This window comes from Fukomys damarensis, unplaced genomic scaffold (genome assembly GCF_012274545.1).
Source record: "Fukomys damarensis isolate Sample0158 unplaced genomic scaffold, DMR_v1.0_HiC HiC_scaffold_6, whole genome shotgun sequence".
In the NCBI taxonomy this organism is placed as follows: domain Eukaryota; kingdom Metazoa; phylum Chordata; class Mammalia; order Rodentia; family Bathyergidae; genus Fukomys; species Fukomys damarensis.
The window spans coordinates 33,175,541-33,195,816 of record NW_022900918.1 but is presented as its reverse complement, the minus strand read 5'-3'; the positions used below and the strand labels follow the sequence as shown (position 1 = coordinate 33,195,816).

General features: G+C 47.3%; 1 protein-coding gene and 1 long non-coding RNA gene across 5 annotated transcripts in view; one reads left to right on the top strand and one right to left on the bottom strand.

Moving 5' to 3' along the window:
* The window catches only part of LOC117285131, a 56,499-nt gene extending 55,528 nt beyond the window's left edge, over window positions 1-971 (top strand). For both annotated transcript variants that reach the window (XR_004516105.1, XR_004516106.1), the window contains exon 3: window positions 48-971. This is a non-coding gene — a long non-coding RNA (uncharacterized LOC117285131). The remainder of the gene's footprint in view (window positions 1-47) is intronic.
* Clybl (citramalyl-CoA lyase) overlaps window positions 1-20,276 on the bottom strand; it is a 169,380-nt gene that overhangs the window by 49,066 nt on the left and 100,038 nt on the right. The gene's annotated exons all lie outside the window — the stretch shown is intronic.

Genomic DNA, 20,276 nt, shown 5'->3' with positions numbered 1-20,276 from the left:
TTATTTCTCCAAAGAAAAATGTAACTAAAAACGTCTGTTTCTTTTAGGTGCCACATCTATCAGTCTCAAAGGATGGTATTTTCCCCACCGTATTCGTCATCTATTTCACTTTTTAAATGAACCAGGAAAAAAATATATAAGGTCGAAAAACTGAAGAATGGAGGATGTTGAAGGCCAGCAGGACACTGTATGGTTAAAAGGGCAATTTGGAGGTGCTTAGGGGCCAGCTCCAGGGACAAGGGGACAGGAGGCAGCCAGTTGCAGTAGAGGTGGTGGCTGGACGCATCCTTTCCCCGCACCCACGGACCCTGGGCGCTCCCGTCTTCCAGCAGGAAGTGGTCCCCAGCAGTGCCGTGGCTGGCCCGCGTTTGATTCTCCTCGCCTTTCCCTTTTCCCTTTGACAGCTCTTCATTTTGACTCCACTCCTTCGCTGGTGCCGGGCAGGCGCTCGCAAGACCACTTGGATTTTCTTTCCTCTCTCTGCGTCCAGTAAATTTTCTCACGTTTAATGTGAAAACAAGCAGGCTGAGTTCGTGTGTGGTGAGGCAGACGCCCAGCGGTTTGGCGGACTTGGGTTTACGGGGCAGAGGCCCAGCCTTGCCAGAGCCTGCCTGATGTGGTGCAGCGGAACAGATGTGGGGGCGCTCGCTGCTTCCCCAAGTGGGTGTCAGAGCGAACCTGCAGCCTCCAGCAATAAGAAGCCGAGGCCTCCAGGGCTGGCAGCGTTGCCCGGAGAGGCTGCTGGACACACAGGGAATGTGCCCACGCGCCCCTCCTTCCTAGCAGGGCTACCGGCTTCCCACCTTGTTAACCCGAGTCACAGTGCAGGGTGGCAAGGAAAACCAGGGATTTTTTCCCCCCTTACTACACAAACAGGATATGCCAAAAAAACGGAAGTATCAAGAAAAGTTAAAGGGCCGGGGATTTAGCTCAGCGGTTCGGTGGGTGACCTACCTTGCAAGCACAAGGACCCGAGTTCAATCCCTGGTACCAAAATAAATAAATAAATAAATAAAATAAAGCTCTTTGAATCTGGCCTTTGCTGCATACCTAGTTAGTTGCTAGACCACGCGTGAAACCTTGGTGGGCAATGACTTTGAATGTTGTCATCCAGCTGCTGCTTTTGGGTGTGGATTTGAGGGAAGAAGCCAAGCTTTGTAGCCATCTGTGTAAAGCCCAGAGGGGTGATGGGTTCCGTCCTGTGACGAACCCGTCATCCATTAAAATGTCCTAAGTAGAAATGCATGGCAGACCCGAGCCTGCCCAACGCGCGAGCTTGGCCGCAAAGCACGCTGCAGCCTCGCTGCCTTCACGACAGTGCTGAGCAGCACCAGAGCAGAGCCTGGTGCCCACAGCTGCTGAAGGACAGCGAGGTCAGACTTGTCAGGAGGCTCCACAACTTGCCTCCAGTGCAGATGGGCAGCACTTACATCTCAGGTCTCCAGTCTTTGTGTGTGTATTTTTTGTTTTGTTTGAGACAGGACCTTGCTGTGTAGCTCAGGCTGGCCTCGAACTCAGCCCTGCTGCCCCAGCTTCCTGAGTATGCGCCACCACGCCTGGCTAGGATTCCAATCTGCGTCTGTGTCCTAGGGCGTGGGTGACTTCCCCTGCAGATTTGATGAACCGTTTTATTTTCTCCTTGAACTTGTTCAGTTCAGATTCCGGGACTGGGTCGGGAGCCCTTACGGAGGCGGAGATCCGGTCTCCTGCCACCCGCCTTTTTCATTCAGCAACGGGCAGCGACGTTCCTCTTCATGTAGGCATGGCCAAGGCAAACACTTGCAATCTCTGCCGGTCCTCCATTGCGTGGATATATCATCTGTCTCAGCAATCCCCACAGGATCAAGATTTCAATTTCCCGTTTTGGGTTTTGGTTTTTGGTTGGTTGGTTGGTTGTTTTTGCTGTTAATTAATTTATTTCATTCAAAAGCTAAATTTCCTGAAAATGCGTTATGCACCAGGTGCTAGTTTAGGTGCTGGAGAGAACAACTCCCTGCCTGTACGGAACTTACACTGCAGCTAAGCTAACAGCTGATAAACCAAGAACCTTTAGAGGCTGAGATGAAGCTATAAAGAGAACGCAGCAGGTCAGGAGGGATGGCGGATGCTTGAGGTGGTGGCAGATCAGCTTCTGTGAAGATGTGCCAGCTGCCTCAGTACTTGAATCACTAAATAAAGCTATGAGAAATATCCTGTAACATTCACCTTAGCACACTTGTCCAGTTACCTGATCACTTGGGTTCCCTAGGTCAGGCCACGGGCCTCCAACTCTCACAGCCTCCCTCCAACCCAGCAGGTCCCACTCCAAGTCCCCCTGTGCCTGGGACCACCAACAAAAGCAACAGGATGGTCTCTTAACAGCACTGTGCCTCCATTTCCTCACTTGAAAGATGGAGGTAACAGCAGTGCTTGACTCAGGGAACAGAGGACAACAGATACTAGATCTAAAAGAACACATGAGGGCCAGGGATTTAGCTCAGTGGTGCCGCCCCTGCCTCTCAAGCACAAGGTCCCAAATTTGATCCCTGGTATCAAAAGACAAAAAAAGAACACATGCGCATTTATAGTTTTCAAAGGGACATTAAACTCCCATCTGCTGGTGCTCACCCTCTTGGATTTGGTTCTGTGGTCACAGTGACTTGGTCCAGTCTTCAGAAGCCCCAGTGTCGAGAACTGCACCATACCGGGGACCGGGAATGTAGCTCATGGCTCGGAGGTCCCTGGTGCTCAGCAAGAGGAAAGCCCCGTGGAGCAGTCTCAGACTGAGGAGGGTTCCCAGGGCCAGTCTGCTCAGACAGTGGGAGCTGGCTCCCCATGGATGGGCCGCAGGGTACACTACCACCAAATACCGCTCCCTGACATTCGAGAACAGCAGAAGCAGGAAGTCACTCTTAACTTCCGCCCTTCTTCCCGGAAGCAGGCACAAGCCTTTGTTCCAGAGGTGCCCTTCCTATGCCCTGAGGAAGGGAACATCCCCATCCTCCAAGACACAGGTATCGCAAAGGACTTGAATCCACAGGCCTGGCCAAGCTCCCCATTTGTTCCTATGAGGTCAGACCCTTGTCTTCGACTTCTGCATGGCCAACCACTCTGTACCAAACTGGGCACGAACACTACCCCGTTTCCCTTGTTTCTGTGAGTCTAAAGGCTTCCACATCATGGAGAACCAACCAAATATGTAATTATTATACACATAAATTTAAAGAACAGAGAAGGCCCCACCATTTTGCAAGTGTACTAAAGAAGCATCAAAGGTAAAAAAAGTACTTGCGATGAGGAACTTTAAAACAGTTGACAAAAATACCAAGTGTAATTTTAAAACATATCTCATGGTTAAGAGGCTATATGTTACCTCTTTTAGTATTTAGCAATTTCTATCTCCATTCTTCTTAGTGATGTTTGTTCTGCTTGATTCAGTGGGTTTGGGTGGGCTTGGATACGGATGTTTTTAAAGCTCCCTTGGTAACTGATGACAGCCAGGGCTGAGAACTCTGCCCTACAGGTTTCAAATGCCTGCTCCATAGGACGAGCAGCCCCTAGTGCTCAGGTGACAAAAGCTGCTGGGGAGGAGGAAGCCAACAGCCCCTTGAGTATGTGTCATAAACCCTCAAGCAGAAGTAGTCATCACACAAAACCTCACCAGCGCGTTCCATTTTACTGCACTCTTCTGTCCGTGACACTGTTGGCAAATGCTGCTGCTGAAGAAACTGGCCACCGTGATGATTTCGGCTCTGGGCTGGTGATTTATGCCCCGATCCTTAGTTCACCATGCACTGATGGGAGGACTCGCATGACAGTTGAGCAGGAAGGGCACCACAGTGGGAGACCAGGAACGCTAATCCATCATTTTACAGAGACAGCAATAAAGAACTGCAAAAATGAGATCACCGCCTTCTTTGAAGAATTACTTCATTGGCAGTTTTTTCTGACCTAAAGAAAATGTGTAACCCTTATAGGAAAGCACACACATATTTTAAGATACCTGTGACTCAACACACCGTGACACCATCTGGCACACCGGAGCTGGTCCATACACAACCCGGGGCCACCACTCCCAAGTCCCAACTTCCTTCCTTTGTCCTCTTAATCAATAGTCATTCAACACCGGTTGAGTCCTCACACCTCCATTTGGCTCAGGTCTACTTAGTCCTGGCCCAACCTTCTCAACAACTGCCCTGAAACTTCTGGAATGATAGTGATTCCCTCACAGCAGCAGCCATTCCCTGTAACGCCGTCCGTTCTGGAGCTGGGGCTTGGCCTTGTGCTGCCCACGGTCGGGTGACTCTCTCATGGGGAGGAAGCCACATTCCCCTGCGTGGAGGGCCTCCTCCTCACGCACCACCCCAGACCATCCCTTCCCCCATGGGAGTCCATGCCACCCGGTCATGTCAGTTTTCAAGTCCCCGCTGTGCTCATCGATGGAAATGTCTCCCTACAGCTCCGAATGGAATCCATCTCATGCCCCAGGCCAGTGATGGCAAACCTTTTAGCACTTTCAATGATACAAATAGCCCGCCCTGGCATGTGTGCCGTAGGTTCACCATCCCTGCCCTAGGCACTGTCCAACACCCACCTTGATGCCTTGGGCACACCAGGGGCTTGCTTGTCACAAAATTGCTTCATCTCTAAATTCTCAAGCCCTGAAACCACCCTCTCTGATGCCACCTCCTCAGCTGCCCCTGGTCCTCGTGCTTTAGTGAAGTGGGCTCTCTCTCACCCTCTACCCCTGACCTGGACTTCACGGTTCACTGTTCCAGGTGATCCTGGCATCATATCCTCGATTCTTGTTCCTCTCTAAGTTTCTTTTCTTCCTGCCTCGGTCTGGGTTTGGTTTGCTGGAAGTTAGACTACACTCCTCACTGACTCCTTTGTTCAACGACTCCGCTATGTCAGGCCCTGCCCCAGGTCCTGGGGCTATAAAAATGCACCCTTGCCCCAGCGACCAGAAATGCAGAAAAGGCAGTGCAGGGAGATGTAGGTGCAGCAGGACAGAGGTCACTGCTGGCTGACAGGTTTGTATCAGGACCACTAATGGCCTCCAGCCTCTGGATTCCTGAGAGAGAAATCAACTTCATGAGGTGTGAGCTGCCGTGGCCCCGGGTCTTCTGTCGTAGCGACTAACCCCATATGAAACACAGGAGAAGGGCGCACGGGGCACTTGTGTAGACGGGCCACAGTGACACAGAGCTTGTTGCGGGGACGAGGAGACACAGCGCTGTGAAGACAGGCTTGGTGCTCAGCCTGCTCCTTACTCACCTGGAAAATTCCCTTTCTCATGCTTGTGTGTGGGTGCTAGGAGGGAGAGTGTATTCCAACAATGGTGGGGAACAACAAGAAGAACGTGTGTGTGTGTGTGTGTGTGTGTGTGTGTGTGTGTGTGTCGAGTTCCGTTTTAGATGCAACTGTGCAGGAGTTCCGGGAGCAACTTCTCTGAAGCATCAAACTCCAAACCAGGGCTGGGTGTAGCTCACTTGCCTACCATGGATAAAGCCCTTAGTTCGATCCCCAGCACTCCAAAACAGAATAAACTCGAAACTCACAGAATAATAAAACACAAGTGCACTCATTTTCAGTTCTTTCCCAGAATCGGTGGGAAGATGAATTGACTGTTTCCACACTACTTAGCTCTTGTGACAACTCAAAGATTCTAGTATAGTAGAACATTTAGGGATTATTTAATCTTTCTTTCCCTTGAAGCAAGAAGAAGTAGTGAATAAATACAAATTAATGACTGACATACCACAATATTTTAAGATCTATTAGACCTTGCCATTAATACATAATGATTATATAAGATTCTTTGGGAGATTTTCTTCCCCTTCCTCCCTCCTTCCCTGTTTTCTTTTCCTTTGCTCTTTTTCTCTCCCTTCCTTCCTTTTTTAAATGGATTTTTAAAAAATAATTTATATTTTTAATGGATTCTTGAGGGTTTTCTCTTCTTTTTTCTCTCCCTCCCTTCCTTCCTTCAACAGCTTTGCTATGACAATTCTAAATTCACTTGGCCTCTGCCAGTGGTCTACGCAGCTGCTGATGTTTAGCTCCCACCTATGACTACCAGGACACAGGGTTATTATGACACCCCCAGTCCCTCATTCAAGGAGTCAGTGGCCAGCTTGCCCCATCCAGCTAAGGGATAAGCACCCGTGGAGTATAACTTCGGGACTAGAGAAGTCTGTTTGACAATAACATTCCTTCTCAGGGGATTTTTCAGTTTTCATGTCAATCTGAGCTCCACACCTCGTCCGGGCATGCGTTCTCTGGGTATCCATCCTGGTCAGTCCTCACCATCCCCCGTCATGACTGCCTGCGTGTTGGTTCCTTCAGCCTGGCTACCGTTTTCTAGGTATTCAACTGATGCTTGCTGAATCAAGCTGAACAAGAAGAAAAAGAAGTAGATGTTACCCAAGAGTGAGGTCTGCTCGTGTGAGAGCTCGTGTGAAGCAGTGGAAGGAGAGGACAGAAGTACAGCCCGGGCAGTGCAACTCAGAGGAGGAGAAAGCCAGGAAGCTTCCAGGGCAATCCTGTGAGAGGCGACTGCTTTTGCAGTGTTCCTAATGGAATTCAACCATCAAAGCAAAGTTGCTCAGATGCCCAAATTGGATTGTGAAAAACAAACAAGAACACAATGTGCTGTTATTTAAAAATCATCCATTTGGAAAGGAATAAACCCAATATTGTTACTAACACTGTAAGCTGTTCATGCCCAATTGTGAGCAAGTAAATCGCTGACTGTCTTATTCAGAAATTGAAATGAAGGCTTATGTTGAGACAGAGCTCTGAGAAGAGGCCAAAAAATTCTGGCCGAAAGATCAGAGTTGACTATTTGATGAATGCATAACCAAACAGCGGAATTTTATTGATACCATCACTCACTGAAGCTGATATACCCAAAACGGCAGCGAGGTTAACTAAGAATGTGCGTCAGCACATGGGGAGGCTGAGGCAGCAGGACTGCAAATTCAAGCACAGACAGAGCAACTTAGCAACCTAACAAAATCCTGTCTCAAAATTTAAAAAATTTTTTTTAAATGACTGGGGATGTAGCTCAGTCTGAGTCCCTGTGTTTATCCAGGACCACAAGAAAAAAAATGAAGCCATTTTGCTCATAGTGATGTTTTCTTATATATTAAAAAAAATTTTTTTTTAAGAAAACAGTGATTCATTTTTTTTTTTGGAGGAGGGTACCGGGGATAGAACTTGGGTCCATTGCACTTGCAAGGCAGGCAGTGGAACCATTGAGCTAAATCCCTGGCCCAACAGTGATTCATTCTGAAGATAGCTATTATGTGAGGGGGAAAAAAAAAAAAAACTCTTCAAAACAGATCTAATATTCCCATTTAATTACATTAGTATGTTTTTAGTTAAAGCTCTTATTTTGTTATTGGTAAGACCAACCAGCTTGTCAGCAGGGAAGGAGATAAAGGAGCCCCACAAGGATGAGTCCCCCCTTGAAATACACTCTCCTGGGGTGTATTCACTTCCTAGGGCTACCATAGCAGTAACACAAACTTGAAAGTGGATTCTCCTACAGCTCTGGAGACCAGAGGTTTGAGATTAAGCTGTCAGGGGGGCTGTGGTCCCACTCTGGAGAACCCTTCTATGGCTACTGGCAACCTTTGTGGCCGCATTAACCCAACCTCTGCCTCGGTGGCTTTCCCTCTGTATGTCTCTTTGTGTTTGTTTGGAGACAGGTCTCACTGTGTCGTCTAGACTGGCCTTGACCTTGCTGAGTTGCCCAGGCATGTGCACCTGGCTTCTATGTGTCTCTTCTAAGAAGACTTATTGGGTTTAGGGTCCAGGTGGACAATCTATGATGATCTCATCTGCAGGTTCTTAACTGCATTTGCAAACACCCCCTTTCCAGTTCAGATCACACCCTCAGATTCTGGGGAATAGGATAGAGACCTGTCTCAACCCACCCTCGCAAGCACAACTCATGAACAGCGGAACGGACAGTTCCTTAAAGGAGCTATTAGGAAATAACATGACACTATGGCCGAGTTTTCCTTTTCCACTTTTCCCTTTCCTCCCTACTCATGTAGAACAACAATGCCTGGACCACTGAAACCTTTGGCAAGATCTCTAGGGATGTCACTGTGTTCCTGTACACAAGACTTGGGACTGTCACAGGCTCACAGAGGAGGTGAGTTGGACAGATCTTGGAAGTGACCGAGGGCAGCCCTAAGCTCACACCTGACAACTCTGCAGTGTCCCTAGCCCCAGGGACACTCACAGCTGCTCCGAGATCTTGCAGGTGATCTTTTGCTCGTGGAGAGCTCCAACACTACATTGCATCTCCTGGTGCTGACTGGAGGCACAACTAGCCTCCCCATCTTTCTACAAATCTGTGCCTGTTCACCCTGCTGGGCTATAATACCAATAGCCACAATTTAAAAGAGGAGAGGTTTAATTCGGCTCAGGGTTTCAAGAGATTCAGGCCATGGTAAGCTGGTTCCGAGTAAGACATCTCGGTGGAAGAGCCTGATGAAACAAAGCTGCTCAGATACTGGTGGCAGGGAAGCACAGCAGGGGAACGGTGCCAACAGGGAAGGGGCCAGGAACCACATATACCACTCCAGGTCTCAGCTCCACGACCCACTGAGACACACCCAGAAGTGTGCTTTGCTAATCCCTTTGGTAGCTCCCAAGCTGATCCAGTCAACAATCCCACTGAACTCCCACAGTGCCTATTCTTTCCCATTCTGGTGCTCACCTCTACTACAAGAGCACTAACCAGGGGACGAGGAAGGTGACACTTTGGTACCACTGTGTTTGGCGCATGTGCTTGGAGTGCTTCTTTCCTTTGAAGTGCTGACTCTTCCATGGAGGACTTGTGGGTATCTTTCACAACTCGGAGAATGTATTTTTATATGGTTTACAGAGATGCAGAATCCTAAAAATTAGCAATTAGCTAGTCATTATAGAAACAGGAGACCAAAAGGCTCAGAGAGATCAGCAAACAACTAAAGGTCACTTGACACACTGGGGGCTGAATCAGGCCCAGAATATAAAGTCTCCTGATGCCCATCCAAGTGCCTGCTCCCTACATCACCTGTGGGAGGGAATGGGACACAAAGCCTGCACCTATTGCACTTGACATGGCCTCTGCGGTGTCACTCCATGTCATCATCAATCCAGTGATGACAGCCAGGAGTATCTGCCGAGTGTGTGCTCCGGGCAGACAAGCTCTTTGCATTCACAGAGCTTGCACACTCACGTGGGTAATGATCAGGTGGCAACAGAAGGCTTTGAGGCTCTGATCAGCTGCCATATCCAGGAGTTGATTGGTACCAAAGTCACCTGAAGGGCTCGAAGCAGTACCCAATGTCATTATTTGGGTCAAAAGGACTTCTTCATCTAGAAAATAGCTCTCTTTACTTCCTTTCTAGTGTGCAACTCTAAAATTAAACAGGAACCCAAGGTCAGCAGCGACAGCCACAGTAAGAAAGCTGTTTTTATTAAAGCTCATCACAGTCTGTAACATAAAGTGTCCCTCTGGGAAGAGTAAAGTCACTCACTGGCTAGTCACAAACGAGAGCAACATTTTCTGGTCGACACAGTGAGAGAAAAGGACGCAGATGGCGGATCCTTTTGGCATGGACTTATCCGCTCCTGCTGTCTAATATGTTTCTTCCCTGCGTTAATTCCTCTTGCATTAGAACTATCACAGAAGTCTGCTTATTTCCAGGAAGACAAAAGGCAGAAAAGTTTTCTTCTGTTAGGTTCCTGCCTTCCCCCTTTGACAGGGGTGGGGTGGTCTATTCCTTGGAGGAGGTGACCAAAACACCCTAGGTCCTAGGTCCTTTGGTGAAAAATCTCAAGCTCTGTGCCGTGAATGATTCGACACAATCCCTTTCTCATGAACAGAAAACCTTGGCTTTTGTGGGCTACGTCACCTGGGCCAGACCTGACACCTGAAGAAGGTTCGGAATTTATTTTTAAACAGGTTTTGGCGTGTTGGATGGAGCATGTTGTATCACTGCTGGCTGCAGAGCGAGTCCCGTGGGCTTGCCGCCCTGTCTCCTTGCACGAGGGATCCCTGCCAATCCAGGATCTGCGAACTGCTTCTGCCAGCCAATCCCTAATGTAGCATATGTACAAAGCCAACTTTTGGACACCACGATGGAGCCTGGCACCTCTGCAGCCCTCCATATTTGCAACGCTCACAGTGAAATAATGAGGAACTAGCAAGAGAGGGAAAAAAAGCCGACATGAAAAGGCTTTCTAAATTTGCAGATAAATCGTCTATGTATTATATATGTATGTGTCTCCCTCCTGCTTTTCCAACATAAACTTCCCCCATGCCTTTCCTTGTAGTTATTTCATTTAGATTTTCAATCTGCGATGCACTTAGCAAAAGCCAACACTGACAAAGATAAAACCCTACTCCCCACTGAGAACATCTGATTTTTAAAATGTAGAAATGCTGCTCTTTACAAAATAGGACATTTCCCTTTTAATTAGCTTCAAAATACACCCAAATAATTTGCAATGCGGAAATGATACCATTTTAGAGTACTTAACAATAATTCCCATGCAGGCAAAACCAATTTGACGAGAGGCCCAAGCAAGTGAAACCTTCAGTTTTGAGATAAACCGGGTGCTTCTGTGGGGACAGCTGTCACTACCACGGGAAAGCTCACCTGACCCGACCTGTATCATGGTCTCCACCCACAAAGCCTCAGTCTGAGGTGTGTCTGGTAGAATATTCGGAAACGAACGCGAACTGAATATCCAATGTGCCCGTGGATGAAAACAGGGATCTCTCTGCCTTCCTCCCTTCTATAGATTGCTGACAATCAACTAGTTTTTTTAAGAAAATAAGTTGTTTAAAAGAAAATAAGTAGCCACAGAAGCTCCATGGTATTGTTTCATGCTGTCTTTGAAAACACATTTATTATCTTTATATATCTGCTGTGTGCTGGTCCCGAGTCCCCAAAGGGGCATCTTCCACGATGGGCATTTTGACTTTTCTTCTGGGCACAAATGAAATAAAATCTCTCAGTTAAATTGGGGGCGGGTGACTGCAATTTTCTGATGTCCGTCTCTTCCAGTGCAAGGATTTGTGACAGTGGCCAACTCTGGCTAATTTGGTAAGTGAGCTCGCTGGTGTGGGATGGACGCGCTTTCCCAGACCGTACCCGGTGCTTACATTTACGGCTTCTGTCGGCAGACAGTGAGAATCTGAATCCTGCGTGCACGGCTATAAATATTTCAGGAACGCGGCTGCTGGTGAGTTCGCACGGCATGCGGAAGCTGGGCTGGACTGGCCGGCCCGGTGTGGCTGCGCAGGTGGCGGGTCCTGAGCGCCGGGTTAGCAGGAGGTGAAGTGCGCGCCTCCAGGCGTCTGAGTGGCCCCCGGGCTGATTAGCGCCAGGGCTGACAGGCTCCTGAGGGGAAGGCCTGTCCAGTTTCTTCCCACAGCAGGGATTGCGGCCGTGCATGGGGTCTCGGGGCACAGATGCGGGCACTTCTGTGTGCTGCGGGCTGAGCTGCTCAACAGGCCCATGCTGGTGGACTCCGAGGCTGTTAGGGACGTCTGACCTCGTGGGTGGTGCCGGGTCCCCTCCCACCCCTCGGGGCTCCACCCACCAGACAGAGCAAGAACAGAGGCCTGGGGGGTCAGGGCAGGATCGATATGTGTCTGTGAAACAGTCAGGGACCGCTGAGGAGACTCACACTTCACCCCGCGGGGAACCGCTGCAGGCTGAAGTCTGCGGTCAAGGTCAAGGCCACAGGAACCTGGGCCGGGCTTGTCTGCCCAGGGACGGTGAAGGAGAGAGCTTTTTGACATCTGCGATTCACAGAGAGACTAAAACCTATGTAAAGATGCTAGAAATTTCCCTGAAAATAAAAAAGTTAAACTACTTAAACAGGGAAGAATTTGTCATGTTTGGGAGCCAGCAGAGCCAAGAATTATGAGATCATCACTTTTTCATAGTAATGTAGCCTACAAAGGAAAAACAAGGTCTTTTAAAAGTAACATTAAGATGTGTGTATACACACACACACACACACACGTACTTTAATCAAAGCTTAGTAGAGTATAAGATCAGATTGGGGGCGGTAAAAAATCAGTTGGGATTATAATTTGGAATTCAGTTACAAGGGTTGTGGTTCCGATCATGCAGTTGGTTTTCCTGGTAAGAAGAAAATATTTCATAACCAGGACTTGTGTGTATTGGGATGAAATAGGATCAAAGAGGGTTAGGGTGTAGTCGGTGGTAGAGTGCTTGCCTAGGATGCCCAAGGCCTGCATCTTCCCCCAACAATGAGAGGGAAAAGAAAAGAATCAAAGAAAAAGGGACTCGCTCCCTGGTGACAGCAGAGGGGCAGTCAAGGCCCTCCAGGAAATAGGGCACTGAGAGCGGCATCAACAGAGTTCTGTTAAGGACCCAGGGCTGCAGAGTGGGTTGAGAAAGCTGAACGGCACAGGTGAGAAAGAGAGCCTGAGCTCGGGTGGGACATTTCCTCTCCAGGAAGCCCCAGGGCAGTAGAGAGGGGGCCCTCAGCTGGCCACCTGGAGCCCACCGTCTGTATAGAGAATAAGTTACACATCAAAACAACTGGTTGTAGCGGTTAACACCACTACAAAAATAGCTGCCCAGCAATATCCGGGTTTGTACTGGATTTAATAACTGGGTACAGCAGTCCGGCCAGGCTGACATCTAAAATGGACCACTAGAATAGCTTTCTTTCCAAACTCTGCAGAAATAACAAGTCTCCTTGGGCTGGGGATGTAGCTCAGTGGTGCTACCACTTGCCTTGCAAGTGCAAGGTCCCAAGTTAGATACCTGGTATCAAAAATAAGTCTCCAGCCCATGAAGATTGCAGCCTTCTCCCTTGTGGGAGTCCTTTGAGCCGCTCCCCGCCAGACAAGCCATGGCATGCTGGCTTTCTACCACGTTTCACGGTGCTCCTCACCAGATGGCCATTTGCACAGGGCTACAGATCCTGAGCCTTTGTGCAGAGGGTGAGCAGAAAGGTAGGGAAAGAAAATTCACCTATGCCTTTTTATTCCAGCACTGGAGATTGAACCCAGGGCCTTTGCATTGAGCTATATCCCTAGTCCCTTTTTATTCTGAGACAAGGTCTCCTTAAATTACTAAATTGCCCAGGCAGGGCTCAAACTGGCAATCCTCCTGCCTCAGCCTCCCAGAGTGCTGGAATTGCTGGATCGTGCCACTGTGCCTGGTCAGACTCACCTATTTATGTTTTCCATTCTGGTTCTGCCAGTGTCTCTGGCAACCAGTGAATGAATGGTGACCTGTGTGGTCCCCCTGCCCGGTTCCTGGCACCCACCTCCCTCACTGCTGCTGAATATTCGTTAAGTGTGCCTTTGAGTGTGACGAATGAATCAGGACCACCAGTGTGTTGTAGGAAGCCCAGTATCAGGGTGTTCTCACACCTGAGAAACATATGCTTTCTTCCCTACTAATTATCTGCCAAATCTTTCCTTTCATGATTTTTACATTTATGGAATTTGTTAAATAACAAATCACCCCTCATAGTAAAGAGAAATGAACTGAAAGGGTGAAAAGTTGGAAGCAAAGCATATCCTTTTGATTCTTATCTCTAAAGTCAGCTCATGGTGAAAACCACTTTCCTGGTACCTTGTCTTGGTGAAGTGCTTTCCCATACACTTATCTTCAGCCTTGCAGCGACTCTGGGAGGTTGGTGGTGTCCTCCCCAGGTACAGCTTGCTCTGAGGCTCCTGTGTCATCTGCCATCAGAATGTCTCGTGGACCTGACCCGGGTGACCCTCTTCGCTGCTCTGGTCTGGCCTGCCCAGACTCCTCGGGCTGGCGGCTGGTGGTGGACCTTAGTTGATGGAGTTCATAAACGTGGAAAGAATCTGCCGGTCCAATAAGCCATGAAGCCACTCTGTGCTGATGGGAAACCTTTGTTGAAGGTGCTGTTCCCACATGTGGCCGGCACCCGCCCTTCTCCCTTCCAGTACCTCACTTGGGGCTAGGGCTGGGGGTGCGAGAGAAGCAGGAAGTGACTTTTCTCATAAAGCGAAGACTTACATCCCAACACACGTTTAGGAAGAGAGTCAAAGTTGTTTGCTCAGGTGACTCTCACCGTTTGAGCCGACTCAATTAAAAACTTCTTCTCAGTGGTTTGACCTTCGAGGTCAGGCATATCCCCATGAAATTAGAGAGGCAGGATGGGGTGAGGGGCCAAAGCAGTTAGAATGGCAGCGAACTCTGAGAAAACTGAGGGAAAGAGAAACAGGATAAGGTACATATGTTCATGTGAGTGTGTGTGGGAGAGAGAGAACAGAACGAGGACTGTGTGTGTGTGTGTGTGTGTGTGTGTGTGTGTAAATTAAAGATGATGAAAGTGAGTGATAGAAGCAGAAAGGCGGGGCTGAGCGATACTAATTAATTAGACTTTAGGATCTTGGCAGCAAGAGGTGTGTTTATAAACAATCTTCACTAAAACATACCTTTCCAACTATTAACTGTCTTATTTGCCAGAAATAATCTCTGCTCTAATTATTCTGTCCTTGTCTTAATCCAAAAACAGGGAGAGAAATACTAATAAGTGAACCTAAGCGTTCTTGTGCTATAATATACACATTTCTGCACAAGGTTAATATTTCCAATGCTCACCTAACGAAGTGAGGCCAGTTCAAACTAATTCACAAAATCAAAGAAACGGTGGATATTGGTTAGAAGGCTTTTAAACTAGTAGCAAAGAAAATTAAGATTAAAGATATAAGAAAGAAGAGAATGCCAACCATTCAGGAATCTCTTAGCAGCATGTGTATGCTAAGCTACCAGGAGTCCAACTTGTTTTTCTTTTGAGATTTAGGTCTAGAACTGTTTGGTTAAATACTTCTGCAGAATGCCAAATCTTTTTTTGTTTGTTTGTTTAATTATCTCCTATGTATCCTTTCTGAGGAAATGACTACAGGATGTACTTCACTAAATGAGGGAATAAGCCAGGAAAGAAAAAACATGAGAGCCAATAAACAAAAGCTCCAGACTCAGAAATTAGGCCCAGTGCCTCCCCGGATAAAAGAAGGGATGCTATCAGATAACAATTTAGTGGACGACAGCTCAGATTGCAGTAGTTGGTGAGAACTTTAGGGGGAAAAATGTCAAGGTTACTCAACTTATTTAAAGATACTTTACAACTCCACTGGAAAGTTTGAAATTGGACTAGCGACAGCTACCCAGAAATAAAGCAAATTCAAGTGAGTAGATAAACTAGCACATTCAGACCATGAAACATTATTTAGCAGTAAAAAATGAGCTATGACACCACAAACACAAAAAGAAATAGGAACATGAAATGCACATTGGTAAGCGAAAGAAGCCAGGCTGAAAATGCTATATAATTTGGGAGTCCAACCACAGGACATTTTGGAGAAAGCAAAACTCCAGAAATCTGTGGTTGCTAGGGGCTCGGTGGAGAATGCTGAATTCATAAAGCAAAGGGATGTTTTCAGGGTAATGAAACTGTCCTGGATGATACTGTAATGACAATCACATAGCATCATGCATTTGTCAAAATTCATAAACTATTTAACACAAAGAATGAATCCTAAACTATGGATGGAGTTAGTTTTAAAAATTTAAAATAACAAATACAAGGGCCGGTGATTTAGCTCAGTGGTTCCATCACCTGCCTCACAAGCACAAGGTCCTAAGGTCGATCCCTGGTACCCAAAAAGTAAAATAATAAAATAAAACAACAAATACAAGACAATTATTAACTTTAGGAAAAACGAAAGCAAATATAATTCAGTGAATTGTACAGATCAGTTGTGAAAGTATTTACACAGTCACGTTAAACCATGAATATTAATTAATCATACATCTGAGGAAAGCGAGAGTTCCATCCTCACCTACCTATTGGTAAAGGAGGAAACCAGTAAATATTTTTACATGAAAAGTCAAGAAACAACAGGATAACAATACCATCTAGAACACATAGATGTAAACAGCAAGAAAGATTTGGAAGTAGTTTTAGGGAGGAAGACTTGGGAAGGACCGGGGAAGGTTAATTTTTTATGAGTTTTATTGTAACAGCAAAGAGAGCCCTAAAGCAAGTCGGTTCCCCAGTCCTCCTCACTTTGCTGAGTACTGGTTCAGTGGTCAGACCACACTAATAAGGTCAGAGATACGATCTTTCGTCATTTCGTGGACAACGCATACCATTCGTCCCAGCAGAAACCAGCCCATAGCATGTGGAGGGCTTAGCACAAATCCACAACCGCCAGTGAGGACAGGGCTGGACCTCCTCGGGGCCCTGGACGACCTGGGGCTATGCTTCATCTTGGGGAGCCCGGCTCTCCTGAGTCACCACGCCTGCCCCAGCTAGTGCACCGAACACCAGTTCAGTGGAACTTCAGCGTGCACAAGTCGGTGCCAGCCTCGCTTTCGAGCCGTTTCCCTAACTTCTTTACTGACTCTGTCTGGCGTCCGTCTTCCCTTCTCCAGTCCTGCTGCCCACTCTCCTGTTTAAATTCTAACCTCCTCATTTGGACTTGACAGCGTGGCTGTTAGATTATCTACACTCACTGAGGTCTAACAAACCACCTCAAAACTTAATGGCCATAATAACCATTTTATTTCACCGTGGTTCTGTGGGGCAGAATTTATGGGACTCACCTGGACCCTTTTCCTTCTGCTCTCCCTGGAAGTTAGTTATCTGGCAGTTTGACTAGGGCCGGGTCAAAGATGCCGCCATTCATGAGTCTGAACGTTGGTGTGGGCTGTCATGGCTGTCACCACGTGTTTCCAAAACAAGAGCTGCGCAGCTTCAGAGAATGGCAGAGTCCCAGACATGTAGCCCCGGGAAGTCATGGGGCCCGCTGAGAATCAAAGTAGGCAGACAGCGACTACCCAAGGGTATGGGTGTGGAGGGCAGGAGCCACTGGGGTCCACCAAGGGCACTTCCTGGTTGCGTTCTGGCTTCTCCCCGGCCAGACGCCCTCAGATGGGGATTGGTCAGCTCTCCAGGAAATGCATACGCTATTTTGCTCCCAAATAGAGTATAAGCTCAGTGGGGCTTTGCTTTTCACTCCTTTATTGCTCACGCGTGCAGGAAAAACAATGTGGTACGCTTCTGTAAAGGGAACCAGTTCCTCCCGAGTTTGGACTTAATGCCCCTGGGGCTTGGCCAGACCTGGGCGAGCTGGGGAGGAGGCAGCCAGGCGGGGACTGCTTATGTGCAATGCCATGGTACAGCTTTGCTGGCTCTGCCAAAATTCCTTGGCTGTGCCCTTCCAAGGAGCAAGAAGCCAAATTTTTCCATTAAGAAAAGAAACAAAAACTTATCAAATAACAGGAGCAATTTTGGACAAATTAGGCTACATCTGTTCATTTATTTATTCACAGAATCTTATGAATTAAGCCAACTAAATGCCAGGCACCATGTTAGGTGGTGGGCATGCAAAGATGAGTACATTATGGTTCTCAACTGTAAGATACTCCGAGCCAGGTAAGGGTCAGAGGTAAATGTGGACGTTCCTCGATATTGCAAATCAAATCCACCCCTGGAAACGACAGACGGCAAGTTTTGGAGTGTAGGAGCCAACATACGGAATCAGTCCGTCTAAACACGCCAGGCAACTCCCCCAAATAAGGCTCAAAAGAAATCTAATTGCTTTATAACAATACATCAAGTATTTCTATATAATAGAAAACATGAATTATCTATTTCACAATAAATGGACCCGCGTGGGGGTGTTTTGTACAGTACATGATACAATCTGTATTTTCCTTTTGCACCATAGGAAACACGGATGGTAAGGTACATAAACAATGAAACCACAAACTAAGGATCCTTCTTGGCAGGCGCTCACACTTGATGGCATGGCATGGACATCAGTGTTTGTGCATTTGTTCAAAGGACACACGCGCCATCCCAGCTAGCACATGGCTGGCGCCGTCCACTCCTCCAGTCCAAAGTCGCAGAGAGCCTAAGTGTTCCTGCCAGCACACACATGCAGACTGTGGTACCTTCTGGTTTAATACTTTCTGCAGGTTGTGATGACTACACCAGTGAAAGTTTAAATAGTGCAATATTCGTCTTGCACTAAGATGGAGGCTATGGAGCAACATGAGGACCGTTGTTGAGGAAGAAACAGAACTGGACGCAGGTGAGAACCGTCGGTGTGAGGTAGGACAAGTGGGCAGAGTGTACAGAAGCAGCACACCGCCCGCTACTGTGCTACGTCTCGGGGCCGGCTTTGTCCTTCCCCATCACTCTACCACCATCTTTACGGTCTTGCTTGCGCGGTGAAGACAAGATGACACCATGGACATACACACAAACAGCAGATGTGTCTCTGAGTGTGAATACTCATGAACACAGTGGCCTCGAAGCTTGGGGCCTTCCCACCTGACAAGGCAACCCGCCCTGGGCCTCTGAGCTCAGCCCCCTCATCCTGTGCTAGGAGCTGGACCAGCAGCCTACGTGAGCCACGGTACAGCCTGGCAACAGGTGGAGGGGCCCAGATACAAGACAGGGGCCACCTGCTTTGGGGCGCCTGGGATTCTCTGCAGCCAGCAGCCACAGGGTGCACAGGTCCAACCTTACAGGTGCACCCCTCCGAGGTTAATGGTTGCTAAGGCAACCTGGATAGCTAGTACACATTTTATCCCTACATGTCTGTGAAGGGGTTTTGAGGATGATTAACATTTGAATCAGTGATTGAGTGAAAAAAACTTTCCTCACGAGGGTGGGGAAGCATCATTCACTCTGTTGGAAACTTGAAGAGAAAAAAAGGTAAATGGAACAAAAACTGTAAATACGTCCAGAGCTGGGATGCCCATGTTCTGCCACCAGCCATCAAAGTGCCTGGTTCTTGGCATTCCACTGGCCTTTCTAGTTCTCGGTTTACAGACAGTGCATCCATCACAAGACCTGTCAGCACTGAACATCCTTACACCCTACTGGCCCTGTTTCTCCAGAGAACCCTCGCTAATACCATATCTATACGCTTTCAATAATAACACAGGTGCTCTGTTTTATATTGTAGGTACCAGGGGGTCCATCAAATTTTTATAATTCGGGCTGGGGATTTAGCTCAGTGGCACTGCACCTGCCTCACAAGCACAAGGTCCTGAGTTCCCTGGTACCAAAAAAAAATTATAATTTAACTTATACCTTTGAAACACTAGGCCAGGAACTAAGTATTTAAAAGTATGTATATGGGGATGGGGATTTAGCTCAGTGGTTCTGGTGCCTGCCTCACAAGCACAAGGTCCTGAGTTCAATCCCCAGTACCAAAAAAAAAAGAAAGTACGTGTACGGCTGAGGATATACCTCAGTGAAAAGCACTTGCCTATCATGCGCAAGGCTGCAGGTTTGATTCCCGGTACTGCAATACACAAGTAAATAAGTAAACTAAAAGTCCCCTTGTGGAGGCCTTTTTTGATAAGTTGGATTTTCTCAGAGCAGGGCATAACAGCAGCCCTCACACTTTAATGTTAGACAATTATGGTACATCAGCTTGATGTAATATTAAGAAGTTATTAACATTTATAATTATGCGGACTGTGGTGATGTGGGAAATGCTTGTGGTATGTTAAGTGAAAAAGAGCTCCATATAAAAATATATTTACTGCAACTAAGTAAAAATGCATAGAGGAAAGGTGAAAAAGAACAGAGAAGAAGGAAAGCACATTATATACATCACATTTCAATCTCAAGTGGATTAAGTAGAGCTTTGTAAAAAGCAAATCTTATCTTCCTGCTATAGAAACTGAAGAGGTTAAAACTGCTTCACAACATATATCAGCTACAGTGATGTGAGCAGCTGTAGCAGAGAAAACCCACAATTATAGAGCCTTACAAAAATAGTTCCTTTCCTGTCCACATCAAATCAATAGCTGTGTGTGTGTGTGTGTGTGTGTGTGTGTGTGTGTGTGTGTGTGTGTGGTGGGGGTGTTTACTGTTCCACGCAGTTTCAAGGACTGGGATGCCAATGGCTCTATCATCTTGGATCTACAATTCCCAGGTTCCTCTCTCTCCCCCAGCATGCAGGCCAAGGATGAGAAGGAACATGGTGAATGGGAAGTTTTTATGGGCAAAAGCATATTCTGTTGGCCAAAATATAATCACAAGGCAGTTTACACCTAAGTGCAAAGGAGTCTGGGAAATATAACCAGGAAGAGGAAGTGCTGATCCACTGGCTGGTCTCTACCACATAAATTCTCACATTTGACGGTAAACAGAACAAGAGCTGGAATCCAGATCTTCTTTTAACTCACTGCTTACATGTTCAGATCTTCTCTCAACAGTGTGTTCTCTCC